General features: G+C 40.0%; 1 long non-coding RNA gene across 1 annotated transcript in view; it reads right to left on the reverse strand.

Moving 5' to 3' along the window:
- LOC106850783 (uncharacterized) overlaps positions 1 to 20,553 on the reverse strand; it is a 173,681-nt gene that overhangs the window by 115,218 nt on the left and 37,910 nt on the right. The window contains exons 5-6 of the long non-coding RNA XR_015805489.1: positions 3,777 to 3,928; positions 319 to 480 (exon numbers count right to left, since the gene is read on the reverse strand). This is a non-coding gene — a long non-coding RNA (uncharacterized LOC106850783). The remainder of the gene's footprint in view (positions 1 to 318; positions 481 to 3,776; positions 3,929 to 20,553) is intronic.

Genomic DNA, 20,553 nt, shown 5'->3' on the forward strand with positions numbered 1-20,553 from the left:
CTGGTTGGAATGCAAGTTACACCACGTTAGACCCACTTCATAATTTGCCCCAAGGAACCGGCAAGCTGGGTGGGAGACCGACGGGCATTCCCACCAGCCTGTCAGGCTGGACAAGCTGCAAGAACAAGCAGTCAGTCTGATATATTTGCCTTCCCTTTCTTGACCTCAACAATAGAGAAGAAAAAGTTAATGCAGGTTTCAACTTTTGTATTTAGGTCAAGTTCTGTTAAAATTGCAAGGGAAAAGGTTCAGGAGTTCACAATTTTCTTAGCCAAATAATGAGTACAGAATTTACATCCCTCTGCTTAGAAGACTTACACAAGGCTATGCAAGTGCTATGTGAGCAGTAAATGGCTCTTCTGGAGTCTTCTGGAATCGAAGGAGAGAAGTATGTCACTAACAACGCTATCTCAATTTTAGTATTCTGTCTGCAGGTGGCCACTATTTCCATGATCCAGTCCTATTCTTTGTCATACTTTCCTACATGAAAAAAAAAAAAGGATAAAATAAGTATATTAAGAAAATATAAGCAAGAAGAATAAGTAATAAGATAGGGAAAAAAAAGGTATATTAAAGTATATTAACCAGGCATGAAAAAAAATATGCTAGCCCCAAAACCCATGGCATAGAGGAATATGTTATTTTTTGCTGCTGGCAATTTTCTTTGGGTTGGCAGAACATGTCATTTCGACTGTGAAGAGGAGCACATGTACTGAGCTCTGTGAGCTCATCATGGTATCTTTGCTGGTGCCAACTAGTAGCAATTCAGAGCTCAGCTAGTTATTGAAAATGAATCCATTACAGCTGTCTGGTACCAGTCAATTTAAACCCTAGTGAAAACTGGTCAGAAATTGAGTGACTTTAGAAACCAGTACATTTTTGCTTGTTTCTGAGGCTCAAATGGGTACATGGAAAAGATACTGTGTTCCAGTAGCCCATTTTGTAATTGATTAGAAATTAAATCCTTTGTGCTTGAATCAGGGTGGGGAAAATATTTTGAGACTGCAGTTTGATCTGAGTGTTGCTTTTACTTGTGGTTTGGCAAAAGACTCTGAAATCAAAAAGGCAAAGAAAACCTGCAATTGCCGTGTCTCTGCTTATAAAAAAAACATTTTAAAATAACCACATGCATCATTCACTACACAGATGCCACATTCTTCCCTACCCTTATTTAATAGCTAGCTGTCAATCTACGTTGAAGAGCAGTTACCTGACATTACCATAATAATGCTTCAAAGCTTCATATTAAAGATGGGTATCTTCCTAGGCAAGCCCATAGGGGTAAAGAAAAGAAAAAAAGCCTTTTCTCTCTAGAGTTGCAAAAATGTAGTTCTCTAGGAGATGACAGAGTGCAACTAGGCAGGAACAACAATCACAGATACTCCTAACTTCTCTTTACTGTAATTAAGCAGAGAGAGATCAACAAATCTGTATCTACATAAGACAGGTTTCTCATCTGTATTTCTATTAACTGTGGTAGAGAGGAAACTAAATGTGAACTGAGACCATTAGCATAACATAAACACTTCTTCCATCTTCCAGGATAAGCATTACACTTCTCAGGACAGCTCATGTACAAACCACTTTGATGTCTAGTCATTCTCCAAACGCGCTCCTTTCACATGCTCCTGCTGTGAGCAAACACTGCAATGAAAACTTGCCTGTGTCACAGGTTTGGGAGATGGTGCCATGTGTACAAGCCAAAAAACATCAAAATCTTTTAAGCTCAGTTAATTTGAAATTGAGTAGGGGGAACTGGAGCTGACATTTAAAATCACTGTTTTCTGAGCAGGATTAGAGGGAGGTGGCAGGAGCCAAAGACTGGCTGAACATCTGAGATACACAGCTGACTCCTTTAAGTGTGAGGAATGGTGAGAAATCAAAGCATGGAAATCCTGTGAAAAAGGGCCCAGGTGCTTAGGTGAGAGAAAAGTACAATTACACAAGGGTTTACCAATACATATGGAACCTTTCCTTCCCTCTGAAATAGAGAAGGGAAGCTCAGGACCTGACAGTAGTTAGAAGGCAGCAGCTGCTTCACAGTAGAATTTCCAACACCAAACATACAGCAAGTGCTGCCCATATCCTCTCTTCTTCCAGCATGTATTGAGACTCCAGTGGATGAGCCCCAGAGCACAAATTTTCCTTAGAAGCTACTGTCAAGAAATCCATTGACACCAGCCTCCATGCTCTGCAGATCCCTCATGCAGTCTCCTGTTGGCCTTCCACATCTCTGCTTTCCACTTACCAGAAGCTAAATGTTGCAGGAATGCAGCTGTGCCAGTCTTCCATGTTGTGAGAGAAGATTGCACAGACCTCTGACACATGAGATTACACAAAGGGAAGGCATTAAGAAATGCTACAAAGCCCCAAGTAAGAGAAAAAGGAAGACTAAAGACAAATTTCCTTCATGAACTCCCTCCCTCCCAAGAGAGGGACAATCTCTGCCACTTGTTCATCATGAGACAAACATGCTCCTGTAAACCACCTTCCAGTAGCTCTCCATGTTAGGATTTGTCACCACAGTGAATACCCTTCAACTTTGCTTTCTCTGAACACAGACATAAAATCACCCAAGATTGACAGTACCTTCTCCCTGTAAGCTGCTTACACAGCTGATAAAACCACTTACAAAAGAGCAATGGCACCTACTCAGTACTCCAAGACACAGTATCCATTCAAAGCAGGGAAGCTCCTTATACAAGCACAAAACTGTTGTGGGCAAGGCAGAGTATTTATAAATTTGTATGCAATGATGTTTACTCTGATACCACTGGATTGCTTCATACCAGCGTTTTGACTGAAACAAGATGAGATAATGGGAGCCCTGACTGTTGGAAGCCAGCTTAGTTTCAGTTTGAATGTATGTATTTATTTAAGCTTTCACAAGGTTTCCTATTGACTCTCCACATAAAATAAGATAAGTCAATGAAGAAGAGCTCAGAATGGCATTTGTGAGCTCATGCCATGACAGGAGAAAAAACAAACGCCACAACAGTTTTGGATACCATGGGCTTCTTTCACAACAGTACACTTTACATCCCTGGTTCCCTCTTACTCTGAAAGAGGGTTTCCCTGAAGTAGGGGAATGTGGAAGAGGGGGAAAAACAGTTTAATAATACAAAGAGACTATTTTTCAATTCTTAACGCTGAGTTTTCAATTAGCACACAGAAAAGCTTCTACGTTTGGAAAACCTGTAGGTAGCTGTAGTGCACAGCTTTTGCTGTGAATCAACACAAGACCCATCACACAAAAGCGTGTGTTCACATGCATGCATGAACATGTACACAAACACACATACTTGTTCACGTATGCACATGCCCAGAGGCAGCGACTACCAATCTTCCTAGGGGAGTTTCATCTGTGCTTTTGAGAACAGCACTTTTCAGTAAGAACATCCGCTTTCCAGTACTGGATCTGAAACAATAACAGGCCTCAGCAGAAAATTTGAATTCTGTTTCAGTCCTCTCCTGGGCCTGACCTCAAAGGAACATTGTCAGGGCCTTTCTTGGATCTGTTGTAGATCAAATTGTGTCAACATTAACTCATGAAGCTTGTGGACCAAAACAGTAACACAGCTATGAAGAACTAAGTTCTTCAGTCACAAAAATTATAAGAGAGTATTTGATGTATTACAACAGTGCTTTTCATTAAATGCTTGCACAAAGTATAGCAACCAATGCAAAATAATTTGTGGTTTATGCAGGTATATAGCTACGTTAGACCGCACAGGCCATTTAAATAGTGCATTATGCTGGTAATGATTGTTACTAACCCTGCGTTAAAAACTGTGGGCAGACACTTCATTAATGCACACACAGATCTCCAGGATATTGTGCTGTCTCCATGCTGCAAAAGTGTAGAATACAGTAGCAAGATTGAGTGGGATGATGAAGTCATCTGGCAAATCTCCACAGGGTGATGCACCTAGGAGCAAATGACATAGCATCTTCACACCACCCACTGGATACACCACTGGACTGGAATTCAGGTGCAGACAGACATTTCAGTGATCCCCATTGCCCAAGTGTGGACAAACCACAAATCAAACCTAATGTGCTGGATCTGTGGAGGAGGAAACGCTATTGCTATCTTTTTTAACTTTAAATTCTAGCAGAAAAGAAGTACTGGTAAACCTACTGAAAGATAGAGTCACCCAACTCTGCACATTCTAAGTATTTCCTTTTTGGTGGACTTTATATTGGCTAAACCTAAGGTATCAGGTATGGCATTTCTCTGTCAGGATCTGCTTCCAACTTTTTTCCTTTTAAAATTAAGATGGCAAAGCCAAATAATCTCCTAATCTTGGGAAATAGTGATACTCACTTTATGAAAAAAATCTATGTAAACTAATGAAACATTGGCTGCTTTGGCTCTTAGCTCCCAATCTACAGATACGAAAATGACAAATTCACTGATAATTGAAGAACTCACATTATACCAAGAAAACATGAAGGCAGATACAAGAACTCTTTCTTTTAGGGTCATGTAATCTAAACATTGTTCAACAACTATTACTGGTAAAGGCTAACAACAAAACATGTGTCATAGAAACAATCCTAAAAGTTATTAAAGAACACTGAGCTGAGGACTTGAGCTTTAACGAAAAAGAACTAGCTTCAAGCAGGAAGAAAGAAAAGGTTAATAACACTGTAACCTGTAATGCCCACTCAGAAAGCGCTTTTGTTAAGAGGCAAGTATCAACAAAAATGAGCAGGAGTTTTGCAGAAAGAGCTGTTTCCTGTCTCCTTTCTAATGCATTTATCAGATTGTGGAGGACAAAACTCCCCATCTTTTTAACCAGAAAGTTAATTTATATAGCTATATTCTGTGAACAAAATAAAGCCTTATGATGCCTAGAGGACAAAAGAAGATATTCAGTAACAAGCTAGAACAGAAAAGGAACAAGCAAACAATGTACTTATTTTACCAGCTACTTGTTTTTTTCCAAATATTTTTGTTTGTTTCCCTAAAAGAACACCAGTTTAATGCTTTTTCTGGAATTACTTTTAAGGTCAATTCTTTCCTGGCTGTTTTCCCGCTATCTCCTTCCCCAGATCTATCCCCCTGCCACAAGGAGAGGCAAAGTCCTGCCACGTTTAGGTGGAATGTTGACGCCCATGTGGGTGGGTGCAGAATTAGCCAAAACAAGTCCCTGCATTCCTTTGGATGTCAGCACCTTCTGCTGGCTCTTCCCTAATATCTTATTAATAGGTAAAATATCTTCTCCAGATCAACCTTCCCCATTCTTTTATGGTATAAAAAAACAGAAATGAAAAACTTCCTTGAAAACAGTAACAGAAAACCTTCCTTAAGCAGGTGTCCAGGCTTATTTATAGCAAAGAATTACACTAGTTAGACAATTACAGTTTTTCAGTTGCCCAATTTAAATTCCTATAGGTACCTAATAAACCATCAAATGAAGAAGAATTACCAGTAAATAGCAATTACCTTGAAAGAACAGCACTTTAAATATTAAAGTGACACTTCATTAGTTATGCTGGCAAACAGGTCAGTTTGAATCAAATGGCTATTTTAAATTAGTGGTCCTATTGCAGACATGGCATGTAATTTTTATTACCAAATACCCAGCCAAGCTAGTGACCTTAAAAACATTACTCAAGAAATGGTTGAGAGTTAATTAGAATACTGTGCCAGGGAGAAAAAAAGAATAGGCTTGAACATCTCTGAATTCTTTCCAGGAAGGTGTTTTTAATAATGGCAGTAGTTTACTCCATTTACAGGTCCATATCCTCAAGTCAAAATGTAGGCTTTTATGAAAGCAACAAAATATAAGACTAGAAAAATATTTCCATCCCCTTTTTTCCAACAGCAGTAATTTTTTTCTCAAGAAACAACATGAAGAGCCTTCAAAGCATTTATGACTACAGAACTATATCCCTACCACAACAGTGACTCTGTTTCTGCTGATATTACCTTTTGTTTCACATGCTGAAATGAAAGTACCAAGAAAACCAACAGATGAATTTATTTTGACATTGCCTTTTATTTTTAGCATTCTGTGGTGTTAGAACTCATAAAAAAAATCACATGGCTAGTGTACATTTTCTTTGTTGCCATCTCTGTTTTCTATAATGTACACCAGAACAAAGAGTTATTACAGTGATAACTCAAACAACTGCTACCTGTAACACTGCTGCAAGAGTCTCATCACACAGAGAAACTCCTGTATTTTCATCACTCCTGAAAATTATATCTCTAACCTTTCACAGCAGACATAAAAAATAAGCTGTCATGATGCAAAAGGAATAGAAGTCCCAGCATAGCTTGTTGCTTTTAGGTTCCCATACAGATATCTTCATTCACATTCATCTTTTCATTCCTGTCTTTACTTACTTTCATCCCAGTTTGTATCCAAGACTGTGATCAGGTCCTTTACACAGCCCTATCCAGTGTACTGTGATGGCAGTAACTTAAGTAACAAGCAGTTGTGGATCCCAAAATCTTCCTAGCTTAACTAAAGCATTTAGGTTTTTTATGCCATAACTGGGTAGAATTTGCCAACTACTTGCCAGACACAAAAGAAAGACTATGGTACTATGAATCATGATGGAGGATCCATGAGAACTGCCATAAGTTAACTAAAGTTCAACATAGCAGTCAATGCCCACTGAGGTGAACGACTTCACAAAGAACTAAAAGAAAGATTCAAAATTAAGTTCGAGTTTGGTAGAAAAATTTAGGTAGTCTTTCTGTTCAAAGATAGAATCCATTAATTTCTAGGAGGTACACCTGCCAGAGGTACAGGGAAGATCCAGAGCTTTGTAAAAAATCTTTGAACTCCAAAACTGCTAGAGCTCTGATAATGTATTTGGGTATCAAAGGTGGGACTTGGAATGAATTTACTTTCTTGAGAAGGTGAGCCCTGAGTAGGGCAGGTAGTAGGGCAGGGTAGCCCCTGCTCCCAAGTTTACATTAAAGTACATGAACAGTCCTGGAAACTGGGATCAAAATCCTATATTCCATCCTGTGTGAATTCCTTAACCAGGAGGCTACACAAACTTCACCACATACCCTCAATGTCTCCCTTGAATTATTGCCTGACTAGTGGAATAGTTTTTTTGCAGGAACAGTGCAGAATGTTCCCACATTTCCCTTGAAGATGGGAGACAACAGTAAGAACACCTCAAGCAAAGTAAGAAACTGGACTTGGATCTGACAGATCTTAGATGATGTCTAGCCACTATGGTGTTATATAAAAAATGAGAAAAATTTGACCAGAAGAGCTCTGTAAGAGAGAGAGATGAGTCTCGTTCAGCAATTTCAGACCAAAACTGTGAATACCCATCAGCAGGAGAGACTTCAGGCCCCCAGACCTATTTCTTCAGCATATCAGGTGGGTGTATGGAGATATGTTTGATCTGAGTATGGTGTCTCATGCACTAGCCCAAGAGGATGGTAATGTTTCAGACATCTCTTGTTCTCAGGATTTCTTTTAGCTGGTACCTGGCATATTCAGAGCCTGCTGTCAGTTTTGGATCTCATCCTGAAGAGTGTAACTGTCCTTAATTACTATACAGGGCTCTGAAGCACCATAAGAAAAAAGGTCTGGATTGCACTCAAGGTGATTCTGTTCCTCATCTTGCGCTCCACTGGGAGCTTTGCCACAGGTCTGAATGGGCCTGGAAAAAACTCACTCCAGTCTCACTGAAGTTCTTAGTATGCTCCACAGAGGTGAGCACAACAACCAAGTGAAGACCTGTGTCTGACTGTGTATGATTATTTTTCCTTGTATTCGTGCCCACTGAAAGCTGTCCAGTAGTAGCTGAGATGGGTGAAAAGATACACCACAGCCAAGGCAGCAAATCCTGGAATGCTTTTGAGCATTCAGGTCTCAGCCTTATTATCCTGGCCCCATCTAGGAACTACAGGAACATCTAACAGCATCATGCTTACTTCAAAGAAGAAAAAATTTATTTCACAAGCTGGATAGTCAGAAGAACAGGGTAACAGAGCCTGTCATGCTGTGAACTCAGCTTCATCTTTTCCAGAAAGATTAATACATCAGGCAACACCCCATTCCAAGAGGCTCTCAGCATACTCTGCACAGACCCAGTGACACAGACTCACTAGCACAGTCCTCAGGAAAATCAGGCAGAGTCAACAAGCAATACTCTCAGTTCTCCCACTGCACAGATCACTTGGAGAAAAAATGAAAAGCCAATTATTTCAGATTAACTGTGGACTTAACAGCCTAATTTAAGCATTCACACTGGAAAATTAACTGCAAAGTACACCTGTAGGACACAAGGCCCTTATAATCAAAGAAATTAATTTGTTCATTTCAGCTGCGTATTCATTGAAATGCCTATCTCGTACAAATATTTGTCTGATATATTGATATACAAATATAATTTCAGTATACTAGCTGAAACTCTAATTAGAGTAATAGCTATATTTGCTTTGTAAAGGTCTTCCTTGCTGAATTCAATTAAGAGTGCACAATGAAATTTCATTAAGCTCTACAATATGTTTTTCTACCAAGTGCAAAATTACTATCTTCCCACTATCTTATTACAATCGTGCATGAGAGGAGTCCTAAATAGATTCAGAAATCATTGTGCCAACAATGTCCTGTGCTTCTTTATCAGTAAACATGGATTTTTCCCCCCCACCTCCTGAAGGAACATATTTGCCATGCATGTAAACAGCACTGAACTGATGAATGCAGAATTAAATTTACTGAGGGATACACCTGTAGTCATGTCAGCCTCCTGCTGCCCAGGAGGGTTCCCTCATACGAGGAGACACAACTTTCATTCTGCATGGCCTGGGTCACAGTCCCTCCCTCCAGCAAGCTCGCCATGATGGGCGATTACCACCATTCCTTTTACATCCCCTTGTACCCCCATTTTGTGCTATAAACTGTGAGGCAGGGAAAAAAGACCTTTACAAGTGTATAGGCATTTCCATGTTGCTCAAGAAGTGCTATGACAGGGCAAACAAACACCAGAAGTGATGGACAGAGCCCTGATCTAACCTGAGAGGCTCAGAAGTCAAAGAATATATATCTCTCCTTCCCCAGAACAACCACTAAATTTATGGATGGGCAGAAAAAAATTGTGAGAGAAGGTAAACAGGTGCACAGAAAGCAAAGAAATGGAAAAGTCACTGCTAGAACCAGGGATGGTGCCAACAGCTGCACCCAGACAGACAATGATCTGTGTCTATTCTTCCCAGCACCCTTTCAGTTCTCACTTCTGTCAGCCTCAGTCTAAACAACCCAACAGGTTTGTCACAACCACATGATTTGGGAAACTACGTCAGTTCTTCACTCCTGAGCTTCCTCCATGTCTCTCTCTCTTTATCCAGATTGCTAACAATGGATGTTGAAGTGATGACTAAAGAAGAAATACATCTCATAGCCTAGACCAGCCCTATTGAACAGTAACAGGGTTTATTCTGGGTTTGTACACCTGGGGGAATGAGGTCCTGATCCCACTTTCCTAGGAGTTTTTCCTGGTATTACATTGTCTGTCTCCAATGCCCGAGACTCAGAAGGATAACAATTGGGTAGGAAAAGAAGACACAAAAGGAGTACCAGAGGAGATGTGGACCAGAGATATAGAAAGAAGGTAGAGCTGTGTTACAGATGTCTGCTCTTCCTGGGAAGAGGGAACTGGAAAGCACTTGGTCAAAGTAGGATCCTCACAAACATAAAGGGGCCAGAGTGAGGTAAGACAGCTAAACAGTTCTGGAGTCAAGAGTGATCTCACAACACTGAAAACTGAGAAGCCTTGCTGCATGACAAAAATTAAACAGGTGCCTTAGTACTTACTCTGGAGAATTGACTCACGTTGCAAGTTTACAGTTCTTAGCTCATAAGCAGAACAGAAACACTTTCTTCACTGAGAGGCCCTAGAAGGAATTGTGTATTTTGCTAAGGGCATAAAAATGTATTTATCATGACCCTGAGGTTAGCTCTGTTGGTTGGAGCATGGTGCTAATGGTGCCAAGGATATGGGTTCTGTCCCTGTATGGGCCATTCACTTAAGAGTTGGGCTCAATCATCCTTCCGGGTTCCTTCCAACTCAGAATATTCTGTGATTATATTTTCTAATATAACTAAAGACTGGCACTTTTATAAAGCCACACAAATACAAGTTAGGTTTCTGAGATATTATATTTAGGACCAGTGAGAGAAACTTCACCACTTGGGAGGAGTTTTATTCCACCAGCAGCACTACCACCCACCTAAGTCTGTCCATGTGTTTGTGTGGAAGAGTGTCGTGTCTTCCTGCAGCACTCATGTCAGAATTAAAATGCCTTGCATTGTAGACGCATTAGGAGTGCTTTATCATGCTCAACTCTTGCACACAGTGGCTCATTATGATTGGGTAACTCAGCTATTAAGCTCTACAATAAGCCCACGCTGAATCCTAAAAAGGGAGCCATATTTAGGCTATGGAGGTGTTGAGTAAGAGAAGATTTACTGTGCTCTACATAATTAATTTTGACTTCTATCTTTCCTGTATTTTTAGCAAAGCTGCTAGCTGAACACACTAAATAAATATATTATTCAGGTGCAATTTCATCAAGCATCTTCCAACCTAATGGACCCCTACTGTGTTCAGACTAATCATGACACTGTCACAAAGAACAACTGAAAATCTTTCATCATAAAATACAGATGATTCTTTTTCCTCTTTCTTTGTAGCTGAAAGAGGATTACCTTGGAACATGGATAGGCATTGCATCCAACCCAGCATCCTCCATTATCCATGTTAGCAGCTGCTCATTGCCAGGCAATTTTTGGAAGAAGCAGCTTTTGGACAAGAACAAAGGGAGAGCAGGAAGCACCCAAATAAAACAAACTATAGGGGAAGAAAACAAATAGCAGAAGAGTGAGAGAAAGGGAAATTGAGAGCATCTGGACAAAGAGACTGGAGTTGGAACGCAGTAAAGAAAAAAGGCCTGACCAGAATCAGGTTAGCTGGGAAGGAATATGTTACACCAAACACAGGGGAAGAAGAAAGATCGCAGCCAGCTGATCAGAGCCCAGCATGGGGAGCCAGGCAGTGGTGGACAAAAGGTGGAGATGTAGATCACCAGTCAAGCACTACCAGGAGATGAGATGCATGTGACAGCAAAGGCCAGGATATGGAGTTACCCTGGATAAGCTGCATGGGAATATCATTCTAATGTCACATTATACCATTTTTGTTTCTCTTTTCTACCTCAAAATACAAGCAAACTTTTTACTGTAATTCTTGATGTTAAAAACAAGTAAGAATTTTCAGCTGGTAAAGTCAAGACTTAGGGTCTTAAAAAAACAGCTGTGCAATGTTAATGTGTACCTCTTGTACACCAAGATTTTAATGCAGCCTATGTTAAGATGACTACTTGCTGTTCTTTCCCTCTACTTATTTTTCTTGTGCATTTTCTTTCATGACTGAGGCATGAATCCTTCCAGCACGTGCTTTTAATTAATAAATATTAGGTAGGCTGTTTCTTCCCCCACTGAGTATGACTGCAATTAAATGTACTTTTTCAAATGAAGCTGTTAATATTCATTAGCAACATCTTTCAGGGCTCTAGACTGCAGCTCAGACTCATATGTACACCTGCTAACCATAGTTTAGTTGAGAACCTTTTCAAATGGAATCTTCCCTCAAAAGCTTGACCAAATATCACAAGAAGCAAATCCACTTAAACCTCATCATATTGAATGATCTATTTAATGATCCAGCTGGACACTAGATCATTAAATGTCAAATCACTTCAAGAAAGAGTACCTCCTCTTTCGAGGATAGCAGAAGTATTCCTGTGCTTTTTACAGTTTGCAATGGGTACTTACAGCTCTTTTGTTTCCTAAAACAAAAAGCAAAACCAAAGATAGGCCTGTATAAACAGAATTTTATGAGTTTCAGAGTTTTAAGCCTAACTAACCAAAAAGCAAACAAATTCATAGCTTCACTGGGAAGAAAGAGATGAGAATCCTAGGAAGTGAAGCATGAAGCCCAGTATAAACTGTGTGACTGCATGCCTTTTATAAGCAAAAATAATACTCTATTAGAGAGAAAGTGTAGTTTATATAAAGGATAGGGATTCTGTCTGACCAAACCAGATACACACATTAACAAGAGGGCTATGCAGACAAGTAGGAACCATGGACCTGATAAAATAAAACACTGAGATGTAGTAATCTGTATTATTTTCATTGCCAAAACCTAGTGGAGAAAAAAAAACAAACCCAAATAAAGAAACAAAAAACCCCAAACAAAATAGTTCCTTGGGGCCAATGACATTCCATTGATTTTAACAAGGGGGTAAAAAATAATGGTGACCACCAGAAATCCAATGGATACTGACCAAAGGAGTTGCCTCGGAAGGTTTAAGCTGAATTTATCACAAAAATATATCTTCTACAGGGATTGAGCAAGCAAATAAATAAATCAGGTCTTGGATAAATAAACACCTCATCATTCATCACCTCTATTTGTCAGCAGATTGCATTGTGATTCTCTCACCTGCTTTCACATAACTCAGATAAGTGAAACATATTAAGAGGGTTGAATGTGTTCTAGACCCATGACCCATTTATTTCTTTTCTAGACAATAATTTCCCCCAAGTACACCTAAAATGGAACACTTCCCTGGCAGCCTCTGAATAGATTTTGTTTCAGCATCTGACTACAAAAGGGCAGAGATAGAACTTGACTTCAGGAGTAGCCAGGAAGATTAAATTCCCTTTACTAGATTATTTGGAATAGAGGCATGTGTTTAAAAAACTCAGGGAGAGAATACAATGGAAAAGAAATCCCCCACAGCATGGCTTCCCAGAGCTCAGAATAGGTGCAATGAAGAAAAAAAAAAAAAACAAACCACGAAAATAACTGTAGTGCTCCACTTCTTGGAAAAATTAAGATCCTTCATCCTCATTTATGTTGCAGATCAGTCCCGATTTAAGCAGTTGATAAATAGCAACTGTTTAGTTCCTCTGTGTCCTCAACAACAAACAGGCAAAACCTCTACAGAGCTTCCAAGATGAGTTCCACACCAAGGAGAGAAGGGAATAATTCCCCCCCACACACTTCTATTCAAACTGAGCTAGCATTGCATGCATTAAGGACGAAAGCAAGGGGACACAGCAGTCCTTCAGCAACCTGGTTCAACCCAGGGAAAATAAGGGTCAGTAAAAGGAATCCTGGGCGACATACCTCGGGGGAAAACTGATTGGATCCATTCAGCCTAATGAACCACATAAAAATTGATCACAGCAACAGTGATAACTGTCATCACAAGTTATCAGCAGCCATTGCATTTCAGGAATTTTCTTCACAATCCTTTTCAGACACCCTCTAAATTGATTTTTCCTGGCACATCCTCAAATGTTCTATTTAAAAGCATACCAGCTGTTCAAAAAATATTAAAGTATTTTATGTGGGCCAAGTAAAAGTACACCCATACCAATAACTTGTCTGGGATGATGGTCAGCAGGTAGAAGATGAAGACAAAGCCCCAGCAATACAGCTGAAGGACTGTCACTGCTGATCTAATCCATCTAATGTGATCGAGCAGGCAGGGCTCTGTCTCATTGGGTGAAATGCCTGAAGCACAACAGGCAAGATGTGTTTCATCCCCAAATTCCAGGAAAGCATTGTGCAAATGCTCTGCGTGGGAAGGCTGTCTTTGCATGCCTCATGCGACTGAGTACAGTTAAAATGTCCCAAATCTCTTCCTGGTGTAACTGTATCATTACACCAGAAGCAATCTGGTTTACAAACCTAATGATCTCTCATGAAGAAATGGGGCAGTAGCAACAAATAAAACGGGAGAGAAGAGTTCGCTCCTGAAACTCAAGTGATGCTTTTTGTTACCAAATCTTTGCAAATCTAAAGCAGCATTAAGGAGACAAATAACATAAAGGGCATAGCTGTCTTGCAAGATGACATTTCAAGGCAGCAGAGAGGTTTTAAACCCTCAACCTTTTCATTAACCTGATAGATTATTTATCTTTAGATGATGTTCCAAAATATCACTTCAATACCTGTGAGTAACCATGCCACTGATGATAAAAACACCTTTTTGGGGATGGAAAAAACATCCATATAATGCCTCTGTGCTTCATATAATACCCCCATGGCAAATATTCAGAGATGGGCAGTTAGGTCAGGTCCTGTCTTTTCCTCCTCAAAAAAAGCTACGTAGTCAGTTACAAACTACTAATATCATAATTTCTCACAGGCCATCATATAAATCTTCTCAGCTGATTTTCTCAATTGAAAAAGGTGTTGAAAGCACAGTTAAACACTTCTAATAGTTTCAAGAATTCTTTGGCTTTTGCTCATCTTAGAGCTTTTGCCACAGATTAGTCAGGATTTGTTTATTAGCCTCTTCTTGGATCTGGATGAGTTGTTGGCACCAGACAAACAAAATGAGAATGACATAAACAATTAAACAAAATAGAAGTGTATCTTCCAAAAGCCTTCTCAAATATAATCCACCTAAAAATTGCTGACTGGAAAGTCAACAATGTAGTTCATTCATATACTCCTCCAAAGACAAACATGGAGAATAGAATTGAGGGGGTTTTGACGGATTTGGTTTGGCTGTTGGGTTTTCTCCAATTTAGCACTTAACTGTGTATTCCTCCTCCGTCAGTCAGATGTGGAAATAACAATGACAAATGAAGAAAATAAGCAGTCCTCTTTCTTCTGCAAGTCCTGCTGCAGAAAGAGATAAAAATAATGCTCCAGTGAACTGCAGGCTCTAGGGTTCTTAAGGCTATTAGGAAACAACAAAAAAATCAAAGGAATCCAAGTTTACCCAGTTCTTCAACTGTGACAGCTGTCTGGCAATGCTGCATCACCTGACACAGGATTTTGTCCCAAATATATCAGTAAAAGGTAAAGCTTCATGGTACCCAAGAGAACAGTTGCACCTAAAGGGCATGTAAAAGCTAGAAGTCTATAAGTAAACTGAAGCACAAATTATGCTTCTCTTTAGTATGTTATCCCAAACACACATTGTAAACAAACACCAGCACATCTTGAAATCTCTGACCCCATGCCAAATGCAGTCACAAGGGCCTGTAAGACATGGCTTTATGAACTGGCCAAGTGGAAAATGAAGTCTGACTATAATTTCACATCAGGCTAATATCTGCACATCTACTGGGTATGTTGATGGTAAACACAATCTTCTTAGCATAGATACCGATGATATCCTTTATTCCCACTAAATTAACAAACATCCCTGACGCGGTTGAATAGTAGACTCACCAGACAAGTATAATAGATATGCTGCAGGGGTAAGATGAAGGACTCTAATTATCCTAATTTGGTCAAGTTTATTTGAATATCTTGCCTTTAGAGATTAAAAAAGCCCAAGGAAGTTTGGTCCCAAGTCCCACATCCAAATTCTTTAGATTTATTTAAAAATCTAGTTCATGAACCTTGGACTAATTCTCCAGAACATCTTTTAAGGCACCTGTCTGAGTGTCTGAGAGCTTAGTACCTGGCCATTTTATGGATGTTCAGCATACCTGAGCAAAAATGGCTGCCCAAATAAGGGAAATGTGGTAGACACAGTCAACAGTGATTCACTAGGTTGATATTCTCCCTATTGTTCCCAGAGCCCTCACAGAAGCGGGTGGAGAATTAGGGAACTAATAGGCATAAGGTCAATGAGCTGTTCTATGAGCAACACAACTGATGTAGCCGAGTCTCCTGCAGATGTATAACCCACACCCCCCACTTAAAACAGCTTTCCTTGGCAATCCCAGAACCCCTCTGTTCCCTTCCCAGTGCTCATCTGTTAGCCTGCACAAGCAGCAGTGCATGTTCCATCCAATCTGGAGCTGCACAAGCTGACTGGTCAGTGGGCTATGGCGAGACTGACTATGGCTGAGAGATTGATCATTAATGCTAGTCCTTCACTTTTATGGGAAGAAACGAAGCATCCTAGCAGGAATTAGGCATCAATAGGAGTCCCTCTTTTCCAACTATCTATTGAAATTGATTAAAACTATAGACACCTACGATCTCTTTGTCTATTGCTCCAAGACTTTATCCCCCATCTAATGCAACCAAGGAATTAAAAAAAATATATCGAATGAATAGGGATATTCCTTTTGTCATAAAGTCTTGATTCCTAAGAATCAGGCATTATGTATGCTGAAGAAGAATTGCTGTGGAATGGGCAAATTAATCTCTTCATAAAAACAAAGTCTAGGGGCCATTCAGAGAAGCCCATTTTCCTGTTCTTAAAGCTAATTTGTTTATTTCCCCTAGAGGCAGGGTTAGTTACTTGCTGTCAATAAAAATTATCATAAATACTTTTCATTTTTAAGTCTCTGCGTTTATTCAGTGCCATCTGAGCCACCCCCACAGAGAACACAGATTCTGGCAACAAAAGTTTCTTGCTGCCAGCTCCCTGCCAAGTGTTAGAGAAAAAAAGTGCTTTTTCTTGTGACTGAGCATCATGCACAGCACTTTCCAGATGGCAAGGGAAAAAATGGAGAAGACCTAGTCAGCAAGGATTTAACTGACGAAGGTGTTTTGCACCCACAAATTTGACAGGATCCAACAGGAACTGCACCACCCATCAGAAACTCCACGGATCAAGTTTCTTTAAAAGAAAACTGTGAATTTCTTGCTAGAATGTCTCCTATAGAAAGTATAAAAATGGAAGGTGACAAACCAGAATTCTAGCAGTCTATCAATCAGCAGCTGAAAGATACTTTGAGGTTTCAATTTATTACCTGCTGGTGTTGGGGTTTGTTGTTTTTTTACTTTCTGTACAGTATCCAGCACAATGAGATCCAGAACACTATTCAGTGTTTCTAGGTACTACTTTATTAAATACAGCATATGCATCATCAGAAAAGAGGACAGAATGGCTGCAAGCTAAGATCACCAAAGTTTATAGACCTCTCCATCACAATAAGAGGTTCTTCAGTTTGTCACATGAAGGACATTTGTGTCACGCTCTATTCTTCGTGGCAATAAAGGTTTCCTGGAAATGCTGTTAAAATGGCAAATCTTGACTAATCCTATCCTTGGCACCCATAAATTAAGGTAGAATCTCTAAAGGCTGAAACATGACTAGCCTGTTTTCAAGCACCTATTCCACCACAGTTTGGATGCATTATCTATCCATATTACCTGCTACTTGTCCTAATAAGCAGTAATGCAATGTTGACTAGAGAATTTCCACAAATCCAAAGAGGTTTCATTAAATGTCAGCAATGAAATGCAGAGACAACCTTAAGAAATGTCAACACAAGGATAGTTTTGATTCTAAGATGCAGAATATAGGTAAGAGGATAGAAAGACCTTTTTATTTTCATTGCAGATATTGAATTTGGTGTCTTGATTCACAACACAGGATAAAGTGACTTGAACAGCTGGTAAAGTTACTGCTACTCCAGCATCTGAGCAGCTCTGGGGTGTAAGTCTGTGACTGTCTTCTCTGTATCTCCTGAAATGCTCCAGAGAAGTGGAATATACAGCTACATCCATCTATGTGGGAATAACTTTTCATTAGTCAATATTATACTGTCTTTCACAGTGCCACAAGGTGACAAAACTGGAGGAGAGAACAGTGCCAAGTACTATTAATAGTAAAAGCATCAAGATGCAAAACCCCAATCAGCCCGTTATATTGCACAACTTAATGATAAGATTAATTCAGTGACATGGCTAGGAAACACAAGACAGTAAAATGCAATAGATTTTTTATCTCAGCTTGTCAGAGTGCTCACTAAAATAATGTAGGTGAAGATAAATGTTACTAATGGATTTGAGAAAGGAAGGAATCATTCTATGCATGGAATCTGCAGGGAGAATTTAGGTTTCTTATTCAAGAGTGTAACGCAAAGCACCCCCAAAAGCTTGGAAAGGGCTGCTCTTCCTGTCCATGGTCATGAACAATTAAGTTGCATATTCCTCCTCTTGCACCCAGCAACATTTGAGTCAGCATTCCCTGCACATTCAGTGATCAGACAGGAGTGGAGAGCACAGGTCATAGCACTGGTAAAGTTAACTACAGCAGAGGTAGAGATGTGGAAGACTGAAGCAGTGGGACTTCAGCTGTCTCTGAACCACAGCACCTTAAATTTATCTACAGGCAGGATATCAGAAGTGAAATCTTAATGATCTGCACTGACGTGGCAGAATTCACATTGCTAGGGAAAGCAAACAGCAGGGCAGGGACCCTTGAGGCATAATGGGAATTCTCAATAACAGCAAATTCACTCTCATCCGAAGGAATGTTTCTGTATTATGTGGAGATCTCATCTTCCCCAGCAGCAGCTGGCCATTCAGCTGGGGACCTTAGGAGACATGAACATTGCACATTGTGTAACTGTTGAAATTTCATTATACCATTAGAGCTGATGACAGAATTCACAATTTATTGTAGGGCTAGGACACCAATGCAAACTTTCTGTTATGAGCAAAGTTAAATCAGACTGGAACTTTTCCCAGAGTACGGGATGAACAAGAGGAGCCTGAAGCTGAGTTGTCACCACCTTCAAATACAGATGACTTAATTAAAACAAAAAAGAATGTATCTGATTTGACTTTTTTCCTCCCTTACCCCGAAGTTAGCACATTGGAAAGTGAACATAATTTATCTTACAGAAGAAGTACATGTCCAGGTGAATCCAAGGGAGGGGCTGGAGAGGCTTGGTAATGAATACTTCTTTGCAAGATCTAGGAGTCTTGTTCCTCCTTCCGCTCTGACTGCTCTCTGCTGTTCTAGGATTAAAGAGAAGCCTTCCGTGGGGTATAAACAGCATTTATTCCCTCACTGTGGTTCTTCTGTGCTGCCACAGCAGTGCAAGTCTCTTTACTGTTGGTCAGTACCAGAAAACCAGCAGCAGAAGCACAGCAATCCCAGCAAGGGCACAGCTACACTCATATCAGGGCATCTCACACATGTAGAACTTAATTCCACTGCCACAAACAGAAGAAGATATCCCTGGAGAAGCACTTTCATCTCTGGACAGATCTGTCCACCATGTGTATACAATCCATGCCACAGAGGGTGACCTCAAAGCCCTCTTCAAAACCAGCTTCATGACCATACAAGCAGCAGGGCAGCACCCAGAGGTGCTGACACAGCTGGGACACGCCGAGCATGCCTGGACACATGGAGGAGGTTAGCGGACTGCCAAACGTGTCTGACAGGCTGTCCACAAACCAGTCCTGTGGACACAGGGCGAGCAGGAGACACGTGCTGCCACGGTTAAGGTGGTGTGCAGGCAAACAGACAGAACTGCAAAAATCAATTAGGATTAGGCAATACATACATCACGGATCAGCCCCATGTATTTCGAGTGGTTTGCAAACAACTTTGAACAATGCCTCCTCACGTGAAATGCCATTACCCAATGTCGAGAACCTATTTATTTAGAGTACCCAAAATCACCAAAGTCCCTCTTTGAGCCGTCAGTCATGCCTAAGAGACTCCTACTGGCCACAAGCAGAGCAAAAGAGTCACACTCCATTACGAAAGATCCTTTTAATTTTCTCCTTAACATTCTACACCTGGATCTAGCACAAGCCAGTTTTGTAATAAACAAGTTAATGTGCCTGCACAAAGTACACTGACTTTTCACATTAAAAAACTCAAACCAAACATACTTCTATTTATACAGTATAGAGTTGCCATATGAACTGACAGTTAAGACAAAACCACTGAGCAAGTTAATGATTTTTTTATCCCTTCTGTGAAGCATCTACAAGATGAAATCCCATCTGAATCTTGGTTTCACAGCCTTGCCTTATTTAAACAATTCATCTCCTTTTGTCTCTCATTTGTACTGCACTTTGTGCGTCATTCTGGGTTGTTTCACTGCATATTGCACAATTACTAGTATTCAAGCATACAGGAGGCAAGAATAGCTTAGCTTGTTTCGGTTGCCTTACAATCAATACCTTTGCCTCAGGCACCAAAGAACGTATGAGAAAATGAGTTTTCTGTTTTTATAAACTTTGTCTATCTTCAAGCACACTTTGATCCATTCTTCTACAGAAATGAATAGGGTGGGGCCATTACAGAACAAGTAGAGGCAACAACAACGTTCTCTTAGACTGAATCTTAACAGAGGTGACCACACCAAAGGCCACCCTTCTTAATGATTGTGCTTTTATTCTCCAATTCTTTTGGAATCTTTATTCTCCCTTCCTGAATTGAACAAATGCAAGCTTTGTGATATCTGTTTCTTTTTATTTCATGGCAGCAATGGGGCTTTTTAGCTTTGATCTGATCTAGTAAGCAATGTTGTGAAGGTACTGTCTGCCAAAATAGGAAAAACTATGCAGTTTATGACTGTTGGAAGTGAAAGTTATTTGTGGGGGTGTTTTTTGATAACATGGTAATTCAGACCATATCCTTACCCAAAACAAGTGAGAGAGAAACAGCGTATTACAAAGCTGAAAAATTCTGTTAGAGAACAGTTTCACCACAAAAGATTGTGGTTTACATAAATGAGGATTTACAAGCCTGAGGAAGAATTGCAGACATTTGAAAAGTAACACAACATTTTTTGAGCAGTTTTGCTCCCTTTCAATCCACCCCAA

The sequence above is a fragment of the Sturnus vulgaris genome, chromosome 1 (assembly GCF_052056855.1).
Source record: "Sturnus vulgaris isolate bStuVul1 chromosome 1, bStuVul1.hap1, whole genome shotgun sequence".
Taxonomy (NCBI): domain Eukaryota; kingdom Metazoa; phylum Chordata; class Aves; order Passeriformes; family Sturnidae; genus Sturnus; species Sturnus vulgaris.